Below are 10,692 nucleotides of genomic sequence, written 5' to 3'. Positions count from 1 at the left end.
CCGCGGCCGCCCGGCTGGCGGAGATGAGAGCGGCTGCAGGGCCTGAGCGAGGCGGCAGCGCGCAGAACAAACAGAATTTTTTTTTGCAACTAGAGGGGGAAGCACAGAGCTAAAAATAAAACGAAAAGATCAGTATCTGTCAGCCTGACAGCTGATTGGCTGCGCGGAGATGCATATAATTACCAGCAACTGGCGCTGGCTAGGCAAAGCCGCGAGAAACTGCTGAGACGAGGTTAGGATTTAACCTTTAAATTCTGGAGCCACCGGCAAGCGAGGGGAGGACGACGGGCGTCGGCGCTAATGAGGCTGGGGGCGGGGGCGGGGGCGCGGCGCGGGTCAGGTCCCGGCCCGGGAGGCCTCGGCCGGCGCCTCCGCCCGCGGACTGGGAGCGCCGCTGATTGGGCGGCCAGGAGGCGGTGGTCCTTCTCCCCGCCCCGCCGGAGGTGGTGTCTTCCGGGAAGTCGGGGTCTCACCTGGGAGGGAGCAAGGGGGCGGCCGGGACCCCGGGGTTGGCCGCATGGCGAGGCCTCGCCGTCCCCACCCACATCCTCCACCTGTCCCCGCCTGGTGTCGGTTCCTGAAGCCCATCCCGGGCCCCCTCTTGCCTGCACCCGGAGTCCCCCGGCTCCTAGCTGCTTCCTGCCCCACCTGGGGAGTGGGGGCACTTTGGCACCTCTGGGTTCCTGGGTCCCAGGGGACAGACCAGAGCCGTATAGCTGGAGGGTCGCTGTGCTCTCCCTGAACCCCCATGACTTCACCTGTCGAACGGGGTGGGGATGGTAGGTCCTTCTGACCCTCAGCAGGTGCCAGGGGTGCTATGGGCAGGTGTTGCACCTTGATCCTCGCCAGCCAGGAGCCAGGAGCTCTGGGCTCTAGAAGAGCAGGGGATCTCTGCCCCCTGTCTTAGCACGGGTCTCCTCTGAGTAAGTTTCTGCCCTCCCCCAGGTGACACTGGGGACCCAGTGAGCTGGTGTCTGTGATGCAGTCTAGTAAGTGGCACCTACTGGCAAGGTGAAAGGAAGGTCCTGCTGCTCCTGGAGCCCTCTTCTCCTGGTAGGGCCTTCGTCCAGCTGTGTCCAAGCCTTGAGTCTCCTGTCCTTCTCACTCTAACTTCCTCCCACATCTCGACCTTCGAGTCCTCCCCAATGCCCCAGCAGTCCTCTTCTGCTTCTGGGTTTCTGACCCTCCTAGGCCCCGATTGTTGGTCTTGCCACAGGACCGTGAGCCCCAGGAGGTCAGGAACCATGTGCTGGTCACAGCTGTGTGACCAGTGCCTGGCAAGGGCCTGGCCAATGGTGCTTGGGGACTGAGACACCAGCTCCTCTGCTCTGCAGAGGCAGGAACCACGGTGGCCCCGTTGCCCAGGCTGGAGGCAGGCAGTGGCCTCAGTGGTGGGGAGCCATCTCTTGCCGGCACATCCCAGGTCCCAAGTGCCGCGGAACGCCTGGCCTTGCCTCTGAGCGTGGAAACCCGGGGGAGCTGCCCTCCTGTGCCTTTTCTGCAGTAAGCTGCTCCCAGCCTCTGTTGCCCATTTCCAGGAAGTTTCAGGGTTCGACTGCCCAATCCTGGCCTCTCCCTGCACCGGATAAGGCAGTGGGTAGAACTGCCACTGAGCCCTGGGACCTAGAAGGCCCAGGCAGGAGGCACAGCCCTGAGCTCATGACTGGGGTCAGAAGCAAGAAGCGAGGGGGATGCGGCCAGGACTCCTCGTCCACCCTGAACCTGGCTGTGTGTCTGTCCACCTTTAGCACTTGTCAGGGGTCCCTTGAAGCCCTCAGCAACACTAGAAGTGCTGTTGTTACCTGAACTTTGCAGATGAGAAGTCAAGGTGCAGAATAAGCAAAGGGCCTGGGGCCTGTGGCTAGTGAGGACAGAGTCAGGATCCAACCCTGGCCATTTCCAGAGGCTGGGCCCAGCAGCCCTGCCTGTCAGATACAGATAAAGGGAGGCAGAGGGAGGATGACGTTCTGGGACCTTCACGTGACTTGGGCACAGCATTTTGAGAACGTTTTAGCGTGTGGCATGCAAAGGGAGTCCCCTTTGGTGCCTCTTTGAGAGGTCTCAGGAAGATTTAAGCCTGCTTCTCCCTGATTTCAGGGTGTCAGGTTGGTGTTGGATGTGACACAGTGGTGAACTGGTCCACAGGCAGCCAGGTTTCCTTGGGGTTGTGGTGATAGAGATGGCAGCAGAAGCAGCTCCCACGGACTGAGTGCTTGTCCTGCCCAGTGGCAGACTCAGCCTCGCTCCCGGCTGGGACTCTCACCCGGAGCCTCCCCACTAGCCCAGGGAGCATCCTCAGGCCCGGGTTGTTTCCTTAGACTGTGTGTCTGAATCTGTCACTGTCACCTCCTGCTAGGCATGAGCCTGGAGAGGTCTCAGTCTGGCCTCTCCCATTCATTGCTGGTCCCCAGCACCCAGAGCCAGCCCGGTGTAGAGAAGCTGCATGACAGTTTTGCTAGACACATTTCAGATGAAGGGACTAAGGGTCAGGGAGGTCACATGGCTTGCTAAGAGGAAGCTCCAGATTTGTTTAACTCAAGGAGCCAAATTTCTGACTAACCTCATATGGCCACTAGAGAGATGCCTCCCATCCCTGGAGACTTGCCTACTCTCTTCTCAAGTCTTCCACTAACACCAGTGAGGCAAACTGATTCTGCCCCCTGCCTTTTCCCTACTTACCTGGGGATCGAATGAAAGTTGGCCAGAGTTAGCTCAGTCTTGGGGGAGTTCTTCCTTCCAGAGTCACCCAATTTGCCTTTTTTTTGTGTGTGACCAGATGGAAATTTTCCATTTTTGTGGTTTTCTCCCCTTGTAGGGAAGCGTCTGTGTGCATTTGACCTTGCTGCGTGATTCCTGGCCCAGGCAATTCGTGCATGCCCTTGGTCACTGTTGCTTCTCTCTCTCGTGGTTCTGGGTGGTGGGTGGCAGCAAGGATCCTGGCGAGGCCAACAGTGATAAATCAGAGACCCTAATGGTTATGCTTAAGAGTTGAGTTCTACCACTGAGTGACCTTGGGGGCCTCATCTGACCTCTCTGAGCCTTGGCTTTCTCCTTTGTGAAATGGGGACAGGTTGCTGTGAGTTGAGTTGAGTTGGTGCGTGGAGAGCATCTCGCCCCAGCCTGGCCAAAGAGCAGTGCAGTCCTGTGGCATTGCTCAACGACAGGCACACATCCAGAGAAACGCATCCTTAGATTTCACTGTGCGAATATCGTGGAGCTTACTTATGCAAACTTAAATGGCCACGGGGCCACTAGGCAATATAGTCTATTTTTTTTTTTTTTTTTTTTAGTAAAGATCGAACCCAGGGGCACTTTACCACTGAGCCACATTCCCAGGCCTTTTTATTTTTTATTTTGAGACAGAGTCTTGCTAAGTTACTCTTGCTGAGGCTGGCCTCAAACTTGTGATCCTCTTGCCTCAGCCTCCTAAGTTGCTGGGATTCTAGGTGTGGCCACTGCATCTGGCCAGGCAGCAATCTTATGGGCCCATGGTCCTGCAGGTGGTCTGTCATCGACTGAAACATCATTATGTGGCACATGGCTGTCCCACCATTGCCCTGCCACTAGAGGTGTTTTGCACATGGACTTTAGACTTTGTGAGTTTTGATTTGTTCTAAATGAATGTCTGACCATGTTTCAATCAAGGCTCTGCAGATAAAAAGCCTCTAACAGGTTCTGTCCTCAAAAGACCATGGAACCTGTCTGGGGAACTGACGTCTCCTTGGGTGGGCCTGGCTGCCAGGTCCTGGGCTCAGGCAGGAGCCCCGGAGGTCACTCCCCCTCCTAACCTGGACCCTCTGGCAATGGGTTTTCAAATATCCTGAGTCCCTTTTTCGGTCCATCTGGCCCATGTGGGCTCAGTGGGGGGATTGGGCCAGCATTGGTCCCGTCTGGGACTGATGTCAAGCTTTCTCTTTTTTAAAAAAATCATATTTTACACTAATAATATGTCACCCCTATCCTTTTACTTTAAGAAACGTTGGTTGTTGAATCTTGTGAACACAGAAGAGTCCTGGGCGCCTGCCCCTGGCTCCGTGTGGCACTCTGCTCTTGGAAAGCCAGACTGCCATGCGCCCGCTGTGGGCAGGTCTGTGACCTGGCGGTGCCCAACTCCTTGCCCACCCAGGGCGTCCTTACAGCGCCCCCGGAGGTGCCGCTGCCCGGGGTGACCGTTTCCAGTGGGAGAAGATGGAACAGCTGGAAGGAGGGGCTGGGCCCTCTGTCACCCTGGTGAACAGAAGGGGTCCCCGAGCGGGCGGGAGGGTGCTCCCGCGGACTTGGGTTCTGGCCGTGGGGCCCCAGGGCACAGACTGAAGGAGCAGAACGGCCGGAGGCCTGCACGTCTCCTGGGGAGGCCGACGCTTCAAGGGACCAGTGAGAACGGGGGCAAAGGTGGGCCGTCGTGTTCTGGCCACCAGAAGACCCCGCAGGCCCTGCTTAAGAGGGGGCCCTGGCTGGCGAGGACACAGCGGCGGGCCCTTCGCTGCGCACGGTGGGCTGCCCGTGCGCCCCGGAGCCGCTGCCTTGGAGACCCCGTGGGCTGCCTGCCTGGGGCGTCCTACGCCTCGGTCGCCAGGGCTCGGCACCAGGGCCTCCTGATGCTCAGACCTGAGATAGGGTTTTGAAAAGCTCTGTGCTCCTTTCCCCAGACATGAGCCCAGAGGTGACACCTGCGGTGGCCGTGGTCGGACTGCAGGTGCAGAGCCCGGTGTCGGTCGCCGGCGCCCAACCTCGAGCTCCACTGAGGTTGGTGAGGCCGCGGGAAGGGCGGCTGGGAAGCGGGGTCTGTGCCCTGGACAGGCCCAGGCGAGGCGGGCGCGCGGGCAGGCCCCCTCTGCGCTTCCCGGGCTGGCGGCCCCTCCTCTCCGGCAGGTTTCTACAAGAAATCCCGGTGTGTCTGGCCCGCGTCTGCCAGACTTCCCTGCAGACCTGCAGACAGGAGCCCACATGCCGTCCCCAGGGACAGCCTGCGTGGAGAACGTGGGCGAGGAGCAGCTGGTCAAGACCCAGGATGTGTGCACCGGGCCGCTTCCCATCCTGGGCCTGTGGCCACCAGCCCTGTCGTCTGTGCCACCCCCATGGCCCCAGGTGGGGGTGGGGAGCCTGGCTACATTTTCTTTTCATTTTTTCTTTTCTTTTTTTTTTTTGCAGTGCTGGGGATGGATCCCAGGGCCTTGCCATGTTAGGCAAGTGCTGCGCATGAGCCACACCCCAGTCTGTTTTTAAAGAAAGATAAGAAAGCAGGTATCACCTCTGGTCAGTCTGAGGGAGCCAGTGCCCACCCCATAGCAAGGCAGATTCCTAAGGGAATTCCTCTCTTCGTTCCCACAAGCCCCTGCTCTGCTATCTGCTCCAAGGCCTGTTTGCTAAGCAGTGAACTGCCTTCCTGTTGGGTTCACCCGGGGCTACTCAGCTCCCGCTAGCTCTGGGGAGTGTGATGGGCCAGGGTGGACAGCCTGACCTGCAAAAAGGTGCAGTGAACACTGGGGACTTTGAGAGACTGTAGATGGCCAGAGAGCTTTTGAGGGCCCCCAAGAGCCCCAGCTTGAGAAGCCCTGGCAAAGCCAGTCGTTTGGGGGGGTAGCCCCTTGACACCCTTTGGTCGTCCTCACCTCCCATCAGGGAAATCCTTACAAAGCTGGTGCCCAGGGCTGTCATTCCCCAGGTGTGACACTGGGGAGATGGCCTCTGCTCTCTGACACCTGGGTCCCATTGCATCTCTGCTGGGCTGCAGGTGCCCTTAGAAGCTGGGTGTTTGGCTGGTGCCATTACCTCAGCTGCCTACCCATCCTGCCATGACCGTCACACTGGATTTGAGTGACAACAGAGGGATGTCAAGAAAAGCATGAGCACCAAGATGGCTCTCAGGAGATTCGGCTGGAGCCTCTGTGAGAAGCTGTCTGCAAGGGGACAGGGAGCCCGGAAGCAGGGACAGGAAGGCAGGTGTGGCGAGGGCTGAGGCCACATTGAGACAGCAGTTCCAGGGTGCATCCAACTTCAGTCTGCCTTGAGTCACCTTGGGATGCTGCTCAGGTACAGATTCTGCTGCCGTGGACCCAGGCGGGAACCCCCAGGGACACAGAGGCGGGCCAGGGGGCCCACTCTGGGCAGCAGCACTGTAATGGGTTCTCTCCCACCCTCCGGGCCTGGGCTCTGGTCAAAGGGAGGCAGCTGGTCACTGGTGTCTGGAAGAAATGATGGTTCTGGAAAAGCTCGAGAGCCCCTGGCCTTGCCAAGCGACGAAGCAACGCGAGGGTGCAGTTATGGTTTATCGCCAGGAAAAGACCTCTGCCTTCCAGCGTGCTGAGAGTTGTTCCCACCCGACACGGCCCCAGGGACCTGAAGGAATGTGGCTCTCTGAGCCCCGCCTTCCTCCCTGAAGGGAGTGGATTCGCTCTTAAAAAGTGGTCTGTAAACTGAGTTGTTCTCCAGCCCGGGCTGTTTCCAGTGGCTCCTGTTGTGTTTTAAGACCACGGATGCATTTCTTCTGAGAAATACCCACCTCTGGGGACCTGGTGCTCAGCAGGCAGCACACACCAGTGAGCTGGGGAAGACCCCCTGGGGTGCACAGTGGCCCACGGGTCACTGGGCTCCTGAGCGCCTGAGAGCTAGTGCTTTCAAGATTGGGGATTCAGACTTGGTCCCCCAAATGGGCTGAGGTCCATGGCCAGTTACCAGCCCAGAGCCCTGACCAAGACCAGTGACTGAAGTGGTGGGACAGAGGTGGCCCAGGGCAAAGCAGCCCGTTAGCTGGAAAAGGAGGCGAGAGAAGGGTCCATCCTAGTGGACCAGGCTTCTTGTCCCTGGTCAGATGCTGGCCGTACTCTAGGACTTTCCATGGCACATGATTGTTTAAAGTGCTCCAGGAAACCAACATCTGTGACACTTCATGTACCCTAAAGAGGTCTCGAGGCTCCAATACCAGAGTTGCATGGCCAAAGCCGCCTGGGAAATGCTGAGTCAGACGGCAGCCTCCTTGCGGGAGGGCTCTGCCTCAGTGGGCCCTGGCCTGCGCATCGCCAGCAGATGAGTCCCACCTGCCCGACTGACTTTAGTCTTCCAGAGCCTCACCTGAGGTCTGTATGCCAGGGAACACACTTTGGGAACGCAGTCAATGGAAGGCCTTCATAACTAAACAGTCTTTCTGTTTCCGTATCAGTCGCTGCTGCTGCATAACAAATCACCCCAAACTTAGCAGTTTAAAACAATAAGTATTTATTATCTCACAGTTTCTGTGGGTCAGGAATTCAGATGGGGCCCAACCAGCGAGTCCTACTGTGGTCTTTCCTGAGGTTGCAGGCAGGGTGTCAGCTGTAGCTGTAGTCATCTGAGGGCTTCTTAAATGACTCACTCACATGGTTGGAATAAAGGTCTCACCCCTTGCAATTTGGATTTCTCCACGAGACTGCTTAGAGTTTCCTCACAAGATGGCAGCTGCCTTCCCACAGAGTGAGCCATGCAAGACAGCAAGACTGAAGCCCCAAGGCCTTTTATGACCCAGCCTTGGATGGCACATATGCATATGGTAATTTCCTCCATGTCCTATTGGTTAGCCAGTCCAGCCCTGCTCACTGTGGGAGGAGACCACACTGGCTGTGATTGTCAGGAGGGGGGACCCTTTGGAGACCATCTTGGAAGCTGGCGACCATGGTAACCATCACTTCCTTCCCACAGTTGGCTTGTTGCCATTTAGTGGACACTAACCTGAGCAGAGCTGTTAACCTGTGTTGGGAAGAGAACAAAAAGAGACCAGGAAGTCATGAGCCTCATCAAGCAGCAGGGCAGAGAGAACGCAGCCCCCAGCCAATCGCTCGCGCTTCGCCGGGTCAGGGGCACCGTGACCCTGCGCACCGCTGGCCCTCGGGCAGCCAGTTCCACCCTTGCCTCTCAGTCAAGCCACTCGTTTCCACGAGATGCATGAGATGTAATATTTTTGTCATGACAGCTACATCCACAAAAGCAGCTCTGCTTCTGGAAGTTCTGAGACAGGATCAGTGAGTTGGGAGAGCCGTGCGGGAAGATTAGAGCAGAGCGTGAACTCGGGAGGGGCAGATGCCAATGATAAACAAATAATAAATAGGCCAGATACAATATTCATCTCATCTCCAGGACGAGGGTTAAGTACATTAGCAAGATGAGGAGTCAGGTGAGCCACATCTGCGGTGACCACATCTCTGGGTTGGGATGGAGAGGGTTCCCTGGCCAGGAGGCCACGTGGTACTGAGCAAGCTCCTGGTACCCAAATCATCCACGTCCCAGGCTGACCCTTGGTCATTGGCTCTGTGGCCTAGGCAGGTGACCACAGTCCTGTGTCCCCTCTGCAGAGTGGGGCGATGTGAAATGAGGATTCAGAGGGATAATTCCCTGAGCACAGGGGCTCCTGAAAGCTTTGCCATGGCAAAGCTGAAGGTGGGTCACCAGCTGACGGCACCCCACGTGTGAGGCACCCTTATAGAGGGAGTCCTATTGCTGGAAGGGTACGGTGACAGAGTAGATCCCGCGTCTCAGAACAGACTTCCTTACCGCAGGGGCCTCCTGCAGGAGTGACCCCAGAGCCTGGGAGGCACGCAGCCCCTCCTTGGCTGGGGGCATGTGCGGGCTCGGAGCCTGCCCAGCGCCTTCCTGTCCTGTTGGGGCATGCTTTCCAGCACAGGGAGCATCCTGGGTGTGTTCTTGCCTTGGAAGTCTCAACACGCTCCGAGGACTTGGAGCACCTCTAAGTTTGCTCTCCCAACAAGCAGATCAGGTGTAGGGACAACACTCAGAGGACAGAACGCAGGAGCCAGGACCTGGTCCTGCAGCCCAGGCCTGGGCTGGGAGGGCCACTGAGGCTCTCCTCCTCAGAGCCGTGTGACTCTGGGCAAATTCCTCAGCCTCCCTGGGCCTTGGTTTCCCCATACATAAAATTACAAGCTGGGCTTGAGGACTGCTTTTCTGTCTGCTCCGAGGAGCTCAGAGCTGGCGAACGTGCATGGGGTGCGGTTTAAGACCACCCCCTTCCCCCCATCAGAACAGCTCTGCTTATCAGAAGAGTTGTTTTCATCTCTTTGGTATGTTGGTATCCTGAGTGATACTCCATTAAAAAGGGGGAGGAATTATTCCTACAGCAAAAGCAATACAGTCCAGAACTTGCCCAGAAACTCTTCTTCATCTCCTTCCTTCAAGCTTCAGGAGAAAAGAGTGAAGGAGGCCTGGGTGGCAGCCCTGGGGTTCGTCCCAGCACCGGAGAGAGAGCGCGTGGGGGAGTTTCAGTTTCCAAGTGGTTCTTGGTTCTCTGGACGTGAATCTCATTCTCTTGGCCTCAGGAGAGGCGGGAAGGAAGGGGCTTCGGTTGGGGTTACCAAGAGGCTTCAGGTCTCCCTCTGTGGCATCGGGGACCCAGGCAGGTGGCATGCTGGCTCTCTCTAGACAACACTTTGCGGGCATCTTGGCTGCATGCTACTGGGCTCGGCTGCACCTGGGTCACAGAAGGTGGCCAGCCTGGCCCAGCCACACCTGCCTCCACAGTGGGATCTTGAGCCAGCTACCTCTGGGCCTCAGTTTTCTAATCGGTAATGGGAGGAAACTGTGGGCCTAGATGATCTCAGCTCTTCCGACATCTCCACTGACAGACGGAAGGACACCTTTCCGGGGCTCCAGCTGCGTGCAGGGGCGGTGTCTGGGGGAGGGTGCTGATCCTCCCCTGCGCCTCAAGGTGGCCTGGGGGGCAGGCCTCAGAGTGGCCTCCAGGCTGCAGGAGAGCCCAGCGCCAGGCCCAGCTGCCAGGCTGCCATTTGAAATGTGTCCTGTTGGTGGCACTTTGGCGTGGTCCAGGTGTTCCTGTCTTGGATGGTATTTGATTTGTTCGTGGAAGTGAGTTCTGTCTTCCCATTTAGTTCTTCTTTTGCATGAGGAACTCTCAGTGCGAAACTTGACCGTGGCCTTCCCCACACCAACCCTTGCATGGCTCTCTCGCCTCGGATGAGGGCCCCAACTGGGAGTGGCCCCAAGGCCTTTCTGGGGCCTGGCAGGGCCTGGCAGGGCCTGCTCCCTTCCTGGGGGCTCCCTCTTCCCCCTCCGGACAGAGCGTGTGACCTGCCTCTTCTCTCAGGAGGGTCCCTAACTGTCCCTTCCTCCTGGAAGCCCTCCCCTCCAGTCTGGCCCCTTCGGCTCAGCTGAGGCTCTGCCCTTCCTGGTCACTCCAGGGAGGGATCACCACGTGGCCATCCAGCCTCACACACTAGGGCTGCCTGTTCCACCTCAGGCCTGGTGTGGGGCACAGTGCCCCGGGCGCAGGGGAGTTCTGGAAGTGTCCCCGAATGAGTCCATGACACAGACTGCGGAATACCCTGCTGATTCTGGGGCTGCGTGACCAGCCGGACACCCGACCAGATCGCAGAGCCACCCAGGCGCATCCTCTTGCCCGCAGGATCCTGCAGTGGGAGCGAAGGGGTTAAGTGTTTCTGCGGCAGTTCCCTCTTCCGGGCCGCAGCAGCCCGGGTTGGCGAGGAATGTTTGCAATGCAGCTTGGGGAGGAGGAGGGAGGGCCGGCGGAGGTGGGGGCGGCAGGCCCGGGGCCAGGCTCCCCCATTGAGCAATAGGCCCCCTCCCGTTCCTGTAACGCCAACCCTCCCTCTTCCCGCCTGCTGCTTCCTCCTCCCAGGGCTGCAGAGGGAGGTGGAGGGACTGAAGCCCAAGAGCCAGGAGGTCAGA

At 58.2% G+C, this 10,692-nt stretch overlaps 1 long non-coding RNA gene across 1 annotated transcript; it reads left to right on the top strand.

Moving 5' to 3' along the window:
• Positions 1–216: 216 nt before the first annotated feature.
• LOC124964482 (uncharacterized) lies at positions 217–8,783 on the top strand. The gene is made up of 3 exons (XR_007104979.1): positions 217–232; positions 4,650–4,746; positions 5,152–8,783. It is a non-coding gene; the product is annotated as an uncharacterized LOC124964482 (long non-coding RNA).
• The last annotated feature ends 1,909 nt before the right edge of the window (positions 8,784–10,692 follow it).

The sequence above is a fragment of the Sciurus carolinensis genome, chromosome 14 (genome assembly GCF_902686445.1).
Source record: "Sciurus carolinensis chromosome 14, mSciCar1.2, whole genome shotgun sequence".
In the NCBI taxonomy this organism is placed as follows: domain Eukaryota; kingdom Metazoa; phylum Chordata; class Mammalia; order Rodentia; family Sciuridae; genus Sciurus; species Sciurus carolinensis.
Note: the sequence above shows the minus strand (reverse complement) of the source record. Positions and strands in the feature narration are given on the sequence as shown.